Source organism: Tupaia chinensis, unplaced genomic scaffold, assembly GCF_000334495.1.
Source record: "Tupaia chinensis unplaced genomic scaffold, TupChi_1.0 Scaffold000318_1, whole genome shotgun sequence".
NCBI classification, from domain to species: Eukaryota; Metazoa; Chordata; class Mammalia; order Scandentia; family Tupaiidae; genus Tupaia; species Tupaia belangeri.
Window position 1 is genome coordinate 1,858,851 of NW_006159811.1, and position 13,943 is coordinate 1,872,793.

General features: G+C 39.4%; 1 protein-coding gene and 1 pseudogene across 1 annotated transcript in view; one reads left to right on the forward strand and one right to left on the reverse strand.

Moving 5' to 3' along the window:
• Positions 1–13,943, forward strand: part of RASGEF1B (RasGEF domain family member 1B) — a 607,920-nt gene that overhangs the window by 250,837 nt on the left and 343,140 nt on the right. The window lies entirely within an intron of this gene.
• Positions 3,233–4,292, reverse strand: LOC102486594 (ras-related GTP-binding protein A-like; annotated as a pseudogene).

Sequence of the window (13,943 nt, forward strand, 5' to 3'; positions counted from 1 at the left end):
GCTGACAAAATCTTCAGGTCTTAACGAGAAAACAAACAATTTACCTGAAAAGCAGAAACAAGATATGTGTGTAATTTAGCCTCACTGCTCTATCAGAGGAATTTTCAACATTGATTTGTGTAATTAAAAGGCAACTGTGATAACAGGGTCACCGCTGGACTTGAGCTCCACGATTAGTAAATGGAGACTTGACTGTCCCATCTGTAAAATTGGGATAATCATTGCTACTTCACAGTGATTGAAGATCAAATGACATAATAAATGAAAAAATGCTTTATAAGTTGTGAAGTGTCATATAAGCTTTAGCTGTGATGCTGGTGATATGATTTTTGAAAGCTAAAGAGTCTCTAGGCTGTCAATTTTGACTTGTCCTGTTTGTGTTCTTTCAAGATGAATTTCGAGCCAGCAGGTGGCATAGTGACTAAGGCACTAGACTCCCACGTGGCCCACTGCAGTTCAAGTCCCAGACTCGGCGACTTGAAACTTACTCTAGGCACATGTATGTTTGTGCGCAAAATCCCAAAAGGAGAATGGAGAATAAGGGATTGTGTCATGGCCATCTTCCCTGGGAGTGGGGGGCGGTGGTTATTTCTTGCTTCCTGTTGCTTCATTTCTGTCAAGTACAAGTGACTATAGCAAGAAATCCATCTCAAAATAAATGAACTTAATTATAAGTATTATGATAAGAACACATGTGCAGACACAGTTCCTTGTAGATTTCTAAGAATCGTGAAAGAATTGGTTTTTAGAATCATAAGACTACGCAGAGTCTTGAGAGGAGTTGGCACACCATGGCCCACAGATTGAATGTGTTTGTTTTGTTTTTAAGGATTTTGCCATTGTAGTGGTGGTTGTTTAAGGTGCTATAGAGTAAAGCCTTCTGTCGTGTGGATAGGCACCCTGCAATTTATTTATTTATTTCGCTAGTTTAAGTCTCTTTTAAATTTCCTTTAGATTGACAGATCCTGGGCTTTAAGTACCTCTAGTTTCTTCGAGTCAGATGTTGCTGCTTCTCTTGTAATTGACACCCTTACACGCACACACACACACACACACACACACACACACACACACACACATACCTTCCACACACAGACCCAAAAGGGCAATCTCATATTGGTAACAAAAATATTTTCTGTGTTTTCAATTTCTCTTATTCTGGAGCAATTCACTTCATGTTGAAAGTCCTTATTTTTAACTAACAATGTATTTTCTCTGGTATACAGGAATTAGAGTGCCTGAATGAGTTATTTTAAGGAGTCAGTAAAAATAAAAGTTGGTTCTGATAGAAGAGCTTAAGTTGCAGTAGCAAAACTTTGCCTTCAAGAAATGGAATGTAAGTTTTGAGCCCTTGCTATGGCTTAAAAATGACTTTATACTGGAATCTATTTGCATTTATTATTCTCGTGTAGTCAGTGTACATCATAGGCAGTGTGGTCAGTGATAGAACCCTTCATTGGTGTCTTACTTTCTTCCTCCAGAAATACATGCTCCTGGGAGGTGGTAACCCATGGCAACCAGGCACTGTGCATGAAGGACAAACTGACTTGGAGGTGTGCTTATTATTTTCTCGTAGTTCATTAGGAATGCGCTGTGTCGAATGTCATAACAAATGCACTGTGAGATATGCCACCAGGAATCAGCACTACTTAACAACTTTTGAAGTTCAGTTTCAAGGCTGCATAACTATTAGGAGGTCTGGGGGCTCCTAAATATTACACATATGCAAAAATGAAGTGGGTGCTATGCAGAGGCATGTGTTTTCTCACACTTTGAGGGGCAATTTTGGTGATTACAAAGTGGCTTTGGCTTCAAGGAGTCAGGAAGCTGGCTTATGAAGAACTAGACTCTGCATTTTGTGTATATGTTGATGGAGATAAGTATGCATGCATGAACATGACTTACAGATAAACACACCTCTGGTTAGAGATGGAGTGCAACTTTCGTGGCAGGAATGAACAGCCTAAAAAGTTGGGGAGAAAGGGACCAGCAGTTAGCATAATGGCTATGTCGCTGGACTCCCATGTAGTCGACCGCGGTTTGAGTCCCAGACTCGGTGGCTTAAACTCACGCCGGGTGCGTGTGCGTGCGTGTCCAAGATCCTGAGAGATTGGAGGAGAAGGGATTGTGGCGTGGCCATCCCCCCAGGGGGTGATTTCTCGCTTTCTGTCTGTCTGGCGAGCACATGCACCCTATAGCAAAAACCTCTCCAAAAAAAAAAAAGCAAGTTGGGGAGAAAGACCTATCTTTTCTGTATGCATACACGAACACACAAAATGTTATTTGCCTCATGTAGAAATGAAATGGGTATTGTTTCTATTTTTATAGTTAAGTTTTTCTGCAAAATAGGAAAGGTTGCCAAACAGGTTATTGGATTTGAGAATATAGACAAAGCGTAACGCAGTCAGGACATAGAGGCAAGGGATTATTGTACTTCACTCTCTAGAACAAATCAGTGGCAGCTTTTCCCAAATAAAAAGAAACCATTGAACTTTTAAAAATACAAAATTAATGGTGATTCTTCACATTTGCAAAATGTTCTATCTTCATTCCAAGGATCTTTTTAATTGTACTTTGCCTTGCGAATTAAGTAGCAAGAATAGATTTTACCAATGGGGAAATATATCCATAAGTTAGGTATATTTATGAGATATATCTATGTGCATGTGCACGCTACACATCTGTATATGTATTTTGAGACATATAAGAGAGGCCTTTAAAAATTCATGGAAAATTTATTTCCAATTTTTTTGCACCAAAATAAAATTATACTGTAATTCCACTTTTTCCCCCCCTCAGAACAAAAGTTTATTTACAATGGAAGGTAAGGGATATTTTATTGCATGCTGAGAAAGCAGTAATACTCTAAACTTGTAGGTTACTATCTGACAAGAAGCGAAAGACAATGGTAGGCAAGGCTCTGGCATACACAACTGTTGAAACCAGGTTATTAGGACACCGAAACACTATTTGAACCTTGCTGTCAGAACACTTACATTACACATCACCTACTTTTATATCACACCAACTTCATGGACAGCTCATCTTCAGACTCCTCACTGGCTATTTGAGTAAACAGCATTCAAGGGTAAACATTAAGACTGAGGAGTAGAGAAGAAATACAGAAGTGGTAAGCATGACAACATTCCAGAACCTACAAATATGAATACAACATTAAGGTTCATTAGGAAACAGCTTTTCATTTTTGTGTGTGAAAAACATTCAGCAATGTTTAGCGCATGAGAAGACACTGCTTCGATCCATCCATTCTTTCGAGCTTTTCAAAAGTGTTTCCTGGCATTGCGTATGTTAATCAGAGTAGCTGCAGAAGCTGAGGGTGGGGTGGGAAAACACCCAACAAAATGGATGGATCAGGCATCACGACCATCACATAAGTGTTGGATGTCAATAAAAGCAGCAAAGGTAGAGTTCCTGATTTCCACAGTCTGGAAAGACGCAGCAAGCTTGCTGCAGCTCAGCTTGAACTGCTTAATGATGTTGCTGATTTTCTCAAATCTATGGGCATCACGATACTCTTTACACTGGTAGTGAGAAACCACCAGAACAGTAGCTCTCTCAAACAGAAGTACTTCATCAGTCTCAATAATTTCAGTCAAATTCCTTAGGTTCGGTTCCAGTTGCTGAACATTGGGAATTAGCTGATAAACAATGCTGGACCAAGCCTTCTAGAGAGTTTCATCCCAGATAAATGTTGGGAAACAAGAACATTCCAAGGTGCAAGACAAACACCTCAGGTCTTCTCACTCTCTAAAAATCAGGTCCCGTTGATCCTCCTGTACCAGATCCATTTTGAGTACCAAGCGAAAGATTTTGGCATCTGGAGAGTTCTGCAAAATGGCCTCCAGGCGTGATTGGTAATAGTGCATGTCCTTTTCCAGTTCACGACTCTCCACATCAAAGACATAAATCAGAACCTCCACATTTTGAAAGATGTTGTCCCATTGGCTAGTGAAATAATTTTCCATGAAGGTATCTTGTCCACCACAATCCCACAGGTTCAATATCAGATTTCCCAGAAACTGAACATGAGAATGTTCTACATCAGTCGTTGCAGCACAGTGACGGGTGTCTCTGGCAATATAATTTGCAAAGATAATAGCCCGCATGCTGGTCTTACCAGACCCACTTTTACCCATCAACAGCACCAGCACCTTTTTCTTCATGGCTGTATTTGGTAACACCGACCTAAGTGATCCTTCCAGTTCCCCAAGAGAAAGATCCAGTCTCTGCCCCAGATTCTCTTTCTCCATCTTTTTCTCAGAGTCTTCCATCATTCAACAAGTCCTGTCCGGGCCCTTCTGAATCCGCAGTTCGTTCGATCTATCTATCTATCTATCTATCTATCTATCTATCTATCTATCTATCTATCTATCTATCTATCTATCTATTTATTTTTGGTTGTTTTTAGTTTGTTCACCCCCTCAAAGACCTGTTCTCTTCTCCTGCAGCCCTCAGGCCTGCTCTATTCTTGCCTCCACCTTTGTCCAATGGGAGGGCACTTACCCCACAGTTACCTTCACCACCCGAGCATGGCCTGAAGGCATGACCAAGCTAACTAACCCAAAGCCCAAGTGATTCCGTGGTGCAAAAGAAAGGACAGAGGATGAGGAAAAGAGAGGTGAGGTGGGGGTTCGTCCCGAGTTTGGGCCTCAGACTCCAAGGTCTTAATACCCAAAGGTGACTTCACCTGCGAAGAGGTGGAAACTGCGAAGGTGGATGGAAGAAAGAGCTGACCCGTGCAGTAGGCTTTAAACTGAGAACACCGCAGCTGGCACGTTTCTCCAGAGCCTGCATGCCTATGAGAGTCGAGCGACAGTGGTGGTTAATAAACCATGAAACTATGCAGCCTTTAAAAAGAATGAAGTAAATCTCTCTGTGCTGATATGAATGTTCTCCAAGATATAAAGTTAAGTAAAAAGAAAAAAGTGCTGAATAATGTGAATGATCCTGTTTATATAAAAGGATATACACAGAGACATGCATATATTAGTCAATTACAAATTTTTTGGCAAGGATTCATAAAAAAATTTGTTAATAGATATAGAAGAAGTAGGGCTTAGGTAGAGTTTAAAATCTCATTTTATGCCTTTTTAAACTGCATGGAATATTGGCTATATGTTTATAATAATTGAAATAATCACTTAAAAATTTTAAGTCTCGGGCCAGCCCATGGCATGGTGGTTGAGGTGGCTGCATTTCACATGCCCAAATGTGAGTTTTAAGTCCCAGACCTGGTGGCTAGAGAAACATACTGGGCATGTGTTCAGGTGTGCTCAAAATCCCAAAGGGAGTGAGCAATGGAGAAGGGATTGCAGCGTGTCCATTCTGCAGGAGGTGCTGCTTTCTCACTCCCCCACCTCTCTCTGTCTGTCTCAGCGAGAGGCATGTGCCCTCTGGCAATCAATCAATCAATCAATAAAAATTAAAAAAATAAAAATTAAGGCCTATCTAGAGAGTAGAACTTATGCTTTATTCTCTGTGTTCCTCATCCTTTGAAAATTCCTAATATATGCTATTAAAAATGATTTGGGAAGGGCGAGCAGGTGGTGTGGTGGTTAAGACTTTGAACACTCCCACATGGTCAGCCACGATTTGAGTCCTGAACCTGGTGGCTTGCTTTTTCATTTTCCCTCTATCTCTCTCTGTCTTTCTCTCTGTGTCTCTCTCTGGTCAAATTAAAATAAATGAATGAATACATAATTCTTTTTAAAAAATGATATGGGAGTCTTCAAAAGGCTCAATGAGCATGCATATTATAAAAAGAACTCTGCATGAATTAAAAAAAAAATGTACTGAAATAAACTTGTACTTTAATTCTGTTTTCTCATGAACTTTTTGAAGTCCCCTGTGCTTATTTATGGACCGAGCTATGTGGACCTAATTGTCTAAGATCACTGATTTTACTTTTTTTTTGGGAGGGGTAACTACTTTGTTACCATTAAACCCCCAAAGGTGCTATCTTTTCAGATATTTCTGCATTTGCTCCGAAATTGTAATGATTTTGTCCCTTATGTTACTGAGTGATCACTGCTTCCTCCTTATGTGGGAAGTTTCTAGCCCAATTTGTTTCTAAAGCTTTATCTCCCTTGGGAAAGTAGCAGGTTTCCTTTGCTCCAAGCAAGATGACTGATGAGACTTAATCACATTTTCCCCTTAGTCTTGTTTGTCAGGGAGATTGTTGTTGGTTTTTTCATTCAGTCACAAGCACCTGACTTGTTATATTTTGAATGTTTGCTTTTCTACTCCTGTTTCCCATTGACGGTCTAATTTTATTAATTTATTTTGTCTTATTTTGCCATTCCTTATATCTTTTGGGAAAGAGGTAGGCTGTCATACATAAATATTCTCTCTTCTTAATTGTTTTTTGAAAGCTCAACAACTAAGTTTAAGTTTTGCCCCTTAACCTGGCTAGTTCGCTCTTTCCTTTTTGCTCATTTCCTTGACATGTTTGTCCCACAAATATTTCTTGGTGTCTAATTTGTTGTATTTTAAGTGGGATCGACTCTGTGGAAATGAATCAAATTGTGATCAACAAGCTTAGGTCCTACTGGGCGGGGGGATGATATGGACTCTTGAGAGAAAGTATAGACCTAATGAGATCAGAGTTGGTTTCCATAAAAATATAAAATTTTCAGTATTATACTATTCATTTTGATGAAGAAATGATATTTTGGAGAAAGGCCTGTTTTTTTGTTTGTTTGTTTTTTGTTTTTTGTTTTCTGACATTATTTCCGAATGTAATGGATTCCGCTAGTTTGCCCATAGCCTCAGGTGAAATTGGTTTTTCTGTTTGTTATCTTAGTGCCTTCTCTACAATAGCTACAAATAAGATGTCCTTTCATATCTCTGAGGGAGGAAAATGAATTTTGTTTTGTCACATGTCTGACTGTGCTCTTAAAGACAGGGAGAAAATATGACTTAAGAGCCCTTAGTCATTGAATCCCATTTCCTTATCATTTTGTACTACATTTTCAGGATATTTCTCAGGACAACTTACCCTCTTTGCTTAATATTGTCATTTTTTCCCCCTGTGGTGATTTAAGGAAACAAGAGGCCTTTTATCCCATTTCATGAGGAAATGCAAGTCATTATTATTTTATCCATAAACAAACGCTACCTCAAAAGAGCTAGACCACACTACAGCTAAGTCTTCTTTGGGATGTTTCCTTTCACCTCAGATAACTTTTTTTTTTTTTTTTTTTTTTTATTTTTTTTTTTTTTTTTTTTTTTTTTTTACTTAAACATAACATGTATTTTATTTAGGAAAGCTGCTCCCCTGTGGTGGGGATCATAGTATCCATTTTCTCCATGTCTGTTGAATTGTCACTGGGAGTTTTATGCCATGTTGGAACCTGAACATTGCTCCTGTAATCTGAAATGTCTAGAAGTAAGACTATAAGATTTTTTATAGTTATATAATTTTTGGTGGATTCTAAGACCCATCACTATGTGTGGAAGGGACTTCATGTATTTGGTATAGACCCTGGTTATTAAGTTGGGCTGACTAATGGTCTCAGTTTTTACACTAAAATTCCTAGGTCTCTCTATTCTTGAAGCTCAAACAGAAATTGTACCATAATACAACCATGGAAAGTTTGGACTGTAGTATCTTAATTTTTAACGATGATATCGTAAATGAATTTTATTTTCAAATAATAGATACCTACTTCTTAGCTTAAGAAAAGAGGATTTGTTATAAGGAGGCTTCTGGAAATCAAAGAGAAAGTGAACAAGAATTCTTCAGGAAAGGTGAGCCTCAGGGTGGCTCTGAGGATCTCAGCAGCTCACGTAGGAGCAATTTTAATCTATTATTGTGTCATGATTATGAGCTAGTTCCATACTCCCTCAGCCTCTTTGCCCCTCAGTTTAAATTTTTGAGAACAGGAATCTCACTTGCTGTGGGTTGGCTCCTTTGAAGTTTGTGTTCATAGGAATCTCACTGGCACAAACATGCCTGTGGGTTGGCTCCTTTGAAGTTTGTGTTCAAACCTGGTTCAGTTAGCAGCAGTGACAAACCCAGGGAGGGATCATTGCAATTGACTATCCAGCATCCAGTTCACTCAGTTGATCATGGTATTCCATTCTCCTTGCCTGTGATTGGCTTAGAAATGGACATGTGACCTCACTCTGGCCAATAATACCTGGGGTGAGGGGTGATCTTTCAGAGGATTTCTGGGAATAGTGCAATGTCCTATTAGATGCTGTGATGTCTACTTGTATTGTCTGGAACTATCATAACCATCTTGCTAATAGCCTAAGGGTGAGGGCAGCATGAGACATAACAGAGAGAGAGAGGAAAATCTTGAGTCTTTGATGACATCTTTGAGCTCCTAAAGAGAGTAAAAAAAATATTTTCATCATTTAAGCCAGTTTTGAGAAATGTGTATGTATCCTGTGTCTTGGATGAATAGTACATCCCAACAAACATCATTAGGGTCATGGATTAGCAAATCTGCTCCTATAGGTGTAATATATTCATTGAGAAAGCACAGAGTTGGACCAGCAGGTGGTGTGGTGGTTAAGATGACTGGCTCCCACCTGGCCAACTCCACAGTTTGAGTCCCAGATCTGGCAACTAGAAAAACACACCAGGCCCGTGGGCATGTGTGCCCAAAATCCAGAGAGGAGAATTGAGAAGAAATTATGATGTAGCCATCCTCTCTCGGGGGGGGAGGGGTTGTGTGTGTGTAATTTCTTACTGTTCCTCTTTGGAGTGCACATGTCCTATGGCAAAAATCTGGAAAAAAGAAAAGAAAGAAGAAAAAGAGAGAACAAAGAGCCAACTGTGGCATAGTGGTTAATGTGGCTGGGTCCACATGGCCAATGATGCAGTTTGAGTCCTAGGCCTGTCAAGTTGGAAACCATGATGGGAACATGAGCATGCATGCCTAAAATCCTGAAAGGAGGGAGAGACAGAGAAGAAGGGATTGTGGTGTAACCATTCCCCCACGGGGATACTTTCCTACTTTCTCTCTCTCTCTCCTTCTGATAAGTGTATGTGTCCCCGGGCAATTTATGTATAATATACATATATAAAGAAAATACAAGAGGAAAGTAAATGAGAGGTGTCTTTTCTACATGGGTAAACTGGAGCTGTGCTGTTGCTTTTCTTCTTTTGAACCTCTGCCTCAATGATTTGATGCCTGTTTTGACCGTGCTGGAAGTATGTTCCTTCTTTCTTTAAAAGGAATACAAGAGTCTATGTTCTTTTACTCACAAATGTCATGGCTCAAATTACAGTCTAAAAAGGGCCCAGCTGGCAGTGAGCCCTGCTGTCTAATAGCTGCCAGAAGGAAGGACCTCAAAAGTAGAGTCATCATGACAGATTAGATGTGTTTTAACCCTATTTAGGAATGTAACTTAGCTGGTTTACCAGAATGTACTTTGCAGACAGTTCACTTCTTTAGTATGTTTAAGGAAGTTTCATTGATCATGGGTAAACATTTTGCAAATGCTTTTCTGATATATTTGTAAAGGCTGAACTATGCATTTAATAATATCAATCTTTTTAAAGTAAATTTAAAATTCCAAACACATACAGAATTACAGATTCAAATGATTTTTTAAAAGAATTATTGTATTTAATTTGATTCATTCTTCTTATTATTATTATTTTATTTGACCAGAGACAGAGAGAAAGTGAAAAAGCAAGCCACCAGGTCTGGGACTTGAACTACGGTCAGCCCTGTGGGAGTCCAGTGCCCTAACCACCACACCACTTGCTGGTCCCAGATAATATCTATTTTTATAATTGCCAGCATTTAAAATAATGAGACTATCTCTCCACATTTTCATCATTAAGAGTCAATTCTGGATGTCATGATTATTGATTCCTCTGAGTTAGATTGGGAGAATCTCAGTCTTTCCCATGGGAGGAGGGATGCTTTATGGGAAGAAGGGTATTCTTTCCAAACCATTCAGAAACATGTCTTAGAAAATCTGACTACTTGTTAAAGCATGTGGTTAGGGCCTCACTCTTGATTCAGTATTCTGTTGTCATCTCTGGACATTAATAAGAATTTTGAACAAGGGATCCCACAATGTCATTTTGCATGGGGTACCACAAATGACATAGCTAGCTGGTCCTGTATATGGTTCTGCACTCATCTGGATCTACTGGCATTAAGAAGTTCTATTCTTGGTCTTGATCAGGAAGTAGAACTTTGAATATACACTCCTTAGGTCTTACCAAAATCTCATATAACAGCATTCGTGGGGATCAGCTGGAGGATTTGTGACTTTTCTACTCCTCTAAAATTGCTCAAATCAGTGTCTGGAATGAGCCGGATCAGCACTGATAGTGCCTAGACTTCATTATTTACTGCCCACATTCCCTATGTCTCATTGCTTTATGGGATTGCTGTTTGGTGGCTAGCCCTTAGGTTGAAGGATGTCTACCAAAGACCACCTGACATTCTTAACTGTATTTCCTTGAAAGAAGTTGTTGAGGGTATTGTTTCTAACATTATCCATATACTCTGAGGATCAGTGAAAGATACTTCTTGTGGTTCTCAGTACCAGGAATGACTGTGGTTTCCTGACCAGATTAATAGGTTTATCACTTGGATTCAGAGTCACTTGATTGTGTCTCTCTCTTTGTCTTGGTTGATTGGAAGCCTGGAACATGTGACAAACTATTAAACACACAAACTTTATAGTTTGAGTTTTGTATCATAACTTCATCTTTGCTTTTATCTATCTTATCTTCCAGATCTGTCTTCATTTTCTTACCTACTTTTTTTTTTTCTTTCTTGGAGGGATTTTCGCTAGAGGGCGCGTGCGCTCACCAGACAGACAGAGAGAGACGTTAGAGACAGAAAGTGAGAAATCACCCCCCAGGGGGGATGGTCATGCCTCAGTCCCTTCTCCTCCATTTTCCTCTCGGGATCTTGGGCACGCACGCACATGCGCCCGGCGTGAGTTTTAAGCCACCGGGTCTGGGACATGAACCGCGGTCGACTACGTGGGAGTCCAGTGACAAAGCCATTACGCTAACTGCTGGTTCCCCCTACTTTTTTTTTTTTTTTTTTTTAAGGAAGCATTCTATATTTCTCCTATCATGGCCAATTTTGTAAATTGCCTTGAAATTTTTTCTGCAACATGATGTGTAATAATAGCAATATAATACCTATAGAAAGTTTTTTTTTTTTTAATTATATACTCATGTTCCTACCTGGGACCATGGAGGGGAAACATTTTTAAAGGACTGGGAAGATCTGAGTGATGAAAAACAATAATGGTGTTTTTACTATGTAGAGATACAAAGGAGCGAATTTAGAGTGGTATTAATGCAAGAAGTGAGTAGGAAAATGTTTGGCTATAATAAAATATAACTTGAAGTGGATAGAACATTCACTATGATCATTAATTATATTTGAGTTTCACTTCACGGTGACTCTTGAGAAACATCTCTCCATTTCTTTTTGTCTCATTCTTATCTCTGAAGAGTGAATATTGACGTAATGTACGTCTCCAAATATCAAGAGAGGTAGTTAATATTAGTAAAGTTGAAAAAAGTTGCTTTTTTGGTAGAGGTCTTTGCCTTAGAGTGTGTGTGCATGCGTGCATGCACACGCGTGCACGAGAGAGAGAAAGAAAGAGGGAGAGAGAGAGAAACAGTAAGAGGAAAAGTGAGAAATCACCTCCCACAGGGGATTGCCACGCCACAATCCCTTCTCCTCCTAGGATCTTGGGCACATACACACACACACACACACACACACACACACACACACACACACACAGTGTATGTTTCAAGCCACTGGGTCTGGGACTCAAACCATGGTCAGCCATGTGGGAGCCTAGTGACGTGGCTGCCATGCCATCTGCTGGCCCCATAAAAATGTTGCTGTTAATATAGGTATTTTTCTAAGCATAAAGAATTGATTATTGTAGTTTTTAAAAAAGTTAATTTCTTCCATGAGAGAAAGAAAGAGAGAGGAGAGAGAGAGAGAGAGAGCGAGCGAGCTGCCCCTACCAAGGTCCTCATGCTACTGTCCATTCCAAGTCTCAGCTGGCCCAGATTATAGGCATAAGTGAGTACCCAGCTTATTCAGGGAGTTTCTGGATGAGAACGTAGGGCCTTTCCAATGTGGGCCCAGTTGTGTTACTGCTGTGTCACTGCCTGGCCCCTATTTTTGTAAGGCTACTTTAATTTTAGTGCTGTTTATCTATCTTTGTATGTATCACAAAGAGTGGAAGGTTGCTAGCATAGTGGATAGAAAATGACGTTAAGAAGTGGACAGTCATACAGTGTTAAAGTAAGATGTTCTGAGAGGTGACCCACATGGGAAGGTTCCACTGGGCGGACCTGGAAACCTACCTTAGTAGTGTGAGTGTGCATGTGCTCCTAATCAGGAGCTGGCCAGAGCTGGGGGTGGATTGTGGCATTAAGACCCTGTTGTGAGTATCATCTCTCTTTCTCTTTTTATCTCCCTCATTTATGGAAGAAATAAGTAAACTAAACCTAAAAAAGAAAAGAAAATGACTTTAGGAGGAAAGATATGATATTGTGATATGTATTAGCTGTCTTTTCTCCTGTTGAAATTTGTCATGATTTTCTCATGACATTCTTGTTTCAATCATTTATCCGATATAATTCACAAATATTTACTGAGGACTTATTATGCAGCAGGCATTGTTCTAGGTGATGGGAATGTATCAATCAATACAAAGCACCTTGCTTTCATGGTGTTCACATTGCAGTGATTCCCCAATCACATTCTTATCATTCTTGAGTTTATGTCCTTTTCTACTTCACTGTATTTTTTTTTTTTTTTTGAGATTTTTGCCACATAGTATACATGTTTGCCAGAGGAAAGAAAGACAGAGACAGTGAGAGGGAAAGTGAGAAATCATTCCCCCACAGTGTTGGCTACACCACAATCACTTCTCCATTCCACTCCTGGGATTTTGGGTACCCACACGCATGCACCTTGCTTGATTTTCAAGTCACTGGGTCCAGGACTCAAATTGCAGACAGGCATGTGAGAGTCCAACGATGTAACTAACCACTACGCCATCTGCTAGCCCCTATATTTTATTTTCTTACTGGCATGTGAAGATTAGCTTTACCCGAGATATGCCATTTACCCATGTTTTAGAAATTTTCCTTCTCTTTATCAGTCAAATAGCTAGAAGTTTCACTTGATTTGCTAGTGAACTACATATTTTACTGATTACGGGGGCTATGTGATATGCTTGATTTGGGCTAATTTGCATAATTTTCTGATTAGGCTATATATTAGCCTTTTTTTTGACCTTTGCACTCCTTCAAAGGTAGAGAATAATTAGCCTGCACAATTTGATAGAAAGAATTCACATTAGCTAAGTTTTTTTTCCTATTGCCTCAATTTTAACAGACATTTCTACTATACTATATCAATTTTCTTCTGGTTAAATATGAATAAATTATTTTTATTCTGGTAGTAACAGCACCATTGAACATTGTTCATATATATATATTTTTTTTTAAAAGATGCCACTTCTTATTCAAAGCAAATAGAAAAAAAAAATATTCCCTAGAATTTTCCAATAGGAGATAGCAATTTCTTGGCCTCAGTAGCTTCCCTGTGCGCCTGCTTAGAAGGGAACAAAAAGGGTGATTTGCAAAAACACATGAGTTTGCTATTAGCACTTGAATGTGTAGCACCATGCCTGGTTAGATGAAGATTTGGAGGTTTTTTCCCCTCGAAGAAAAACCATTTAACTATGCAAGTCACTTCCCTGACTAGACAGAGAAAAGCCACCTAGAAATTGCTTTGATCGAGGATAATTATCCTGGAGGAAAGGAATAACATGACCTTCTTTAGGATGGTTTGACAAAGGCCAAGGAAGTGTTAAGCTGTGATCCAATACTTTTTGAGGCTTGCTATTATTAGAAGCTATCTGCTGGATTAAGATAGCCATAGGATGCCACGCTC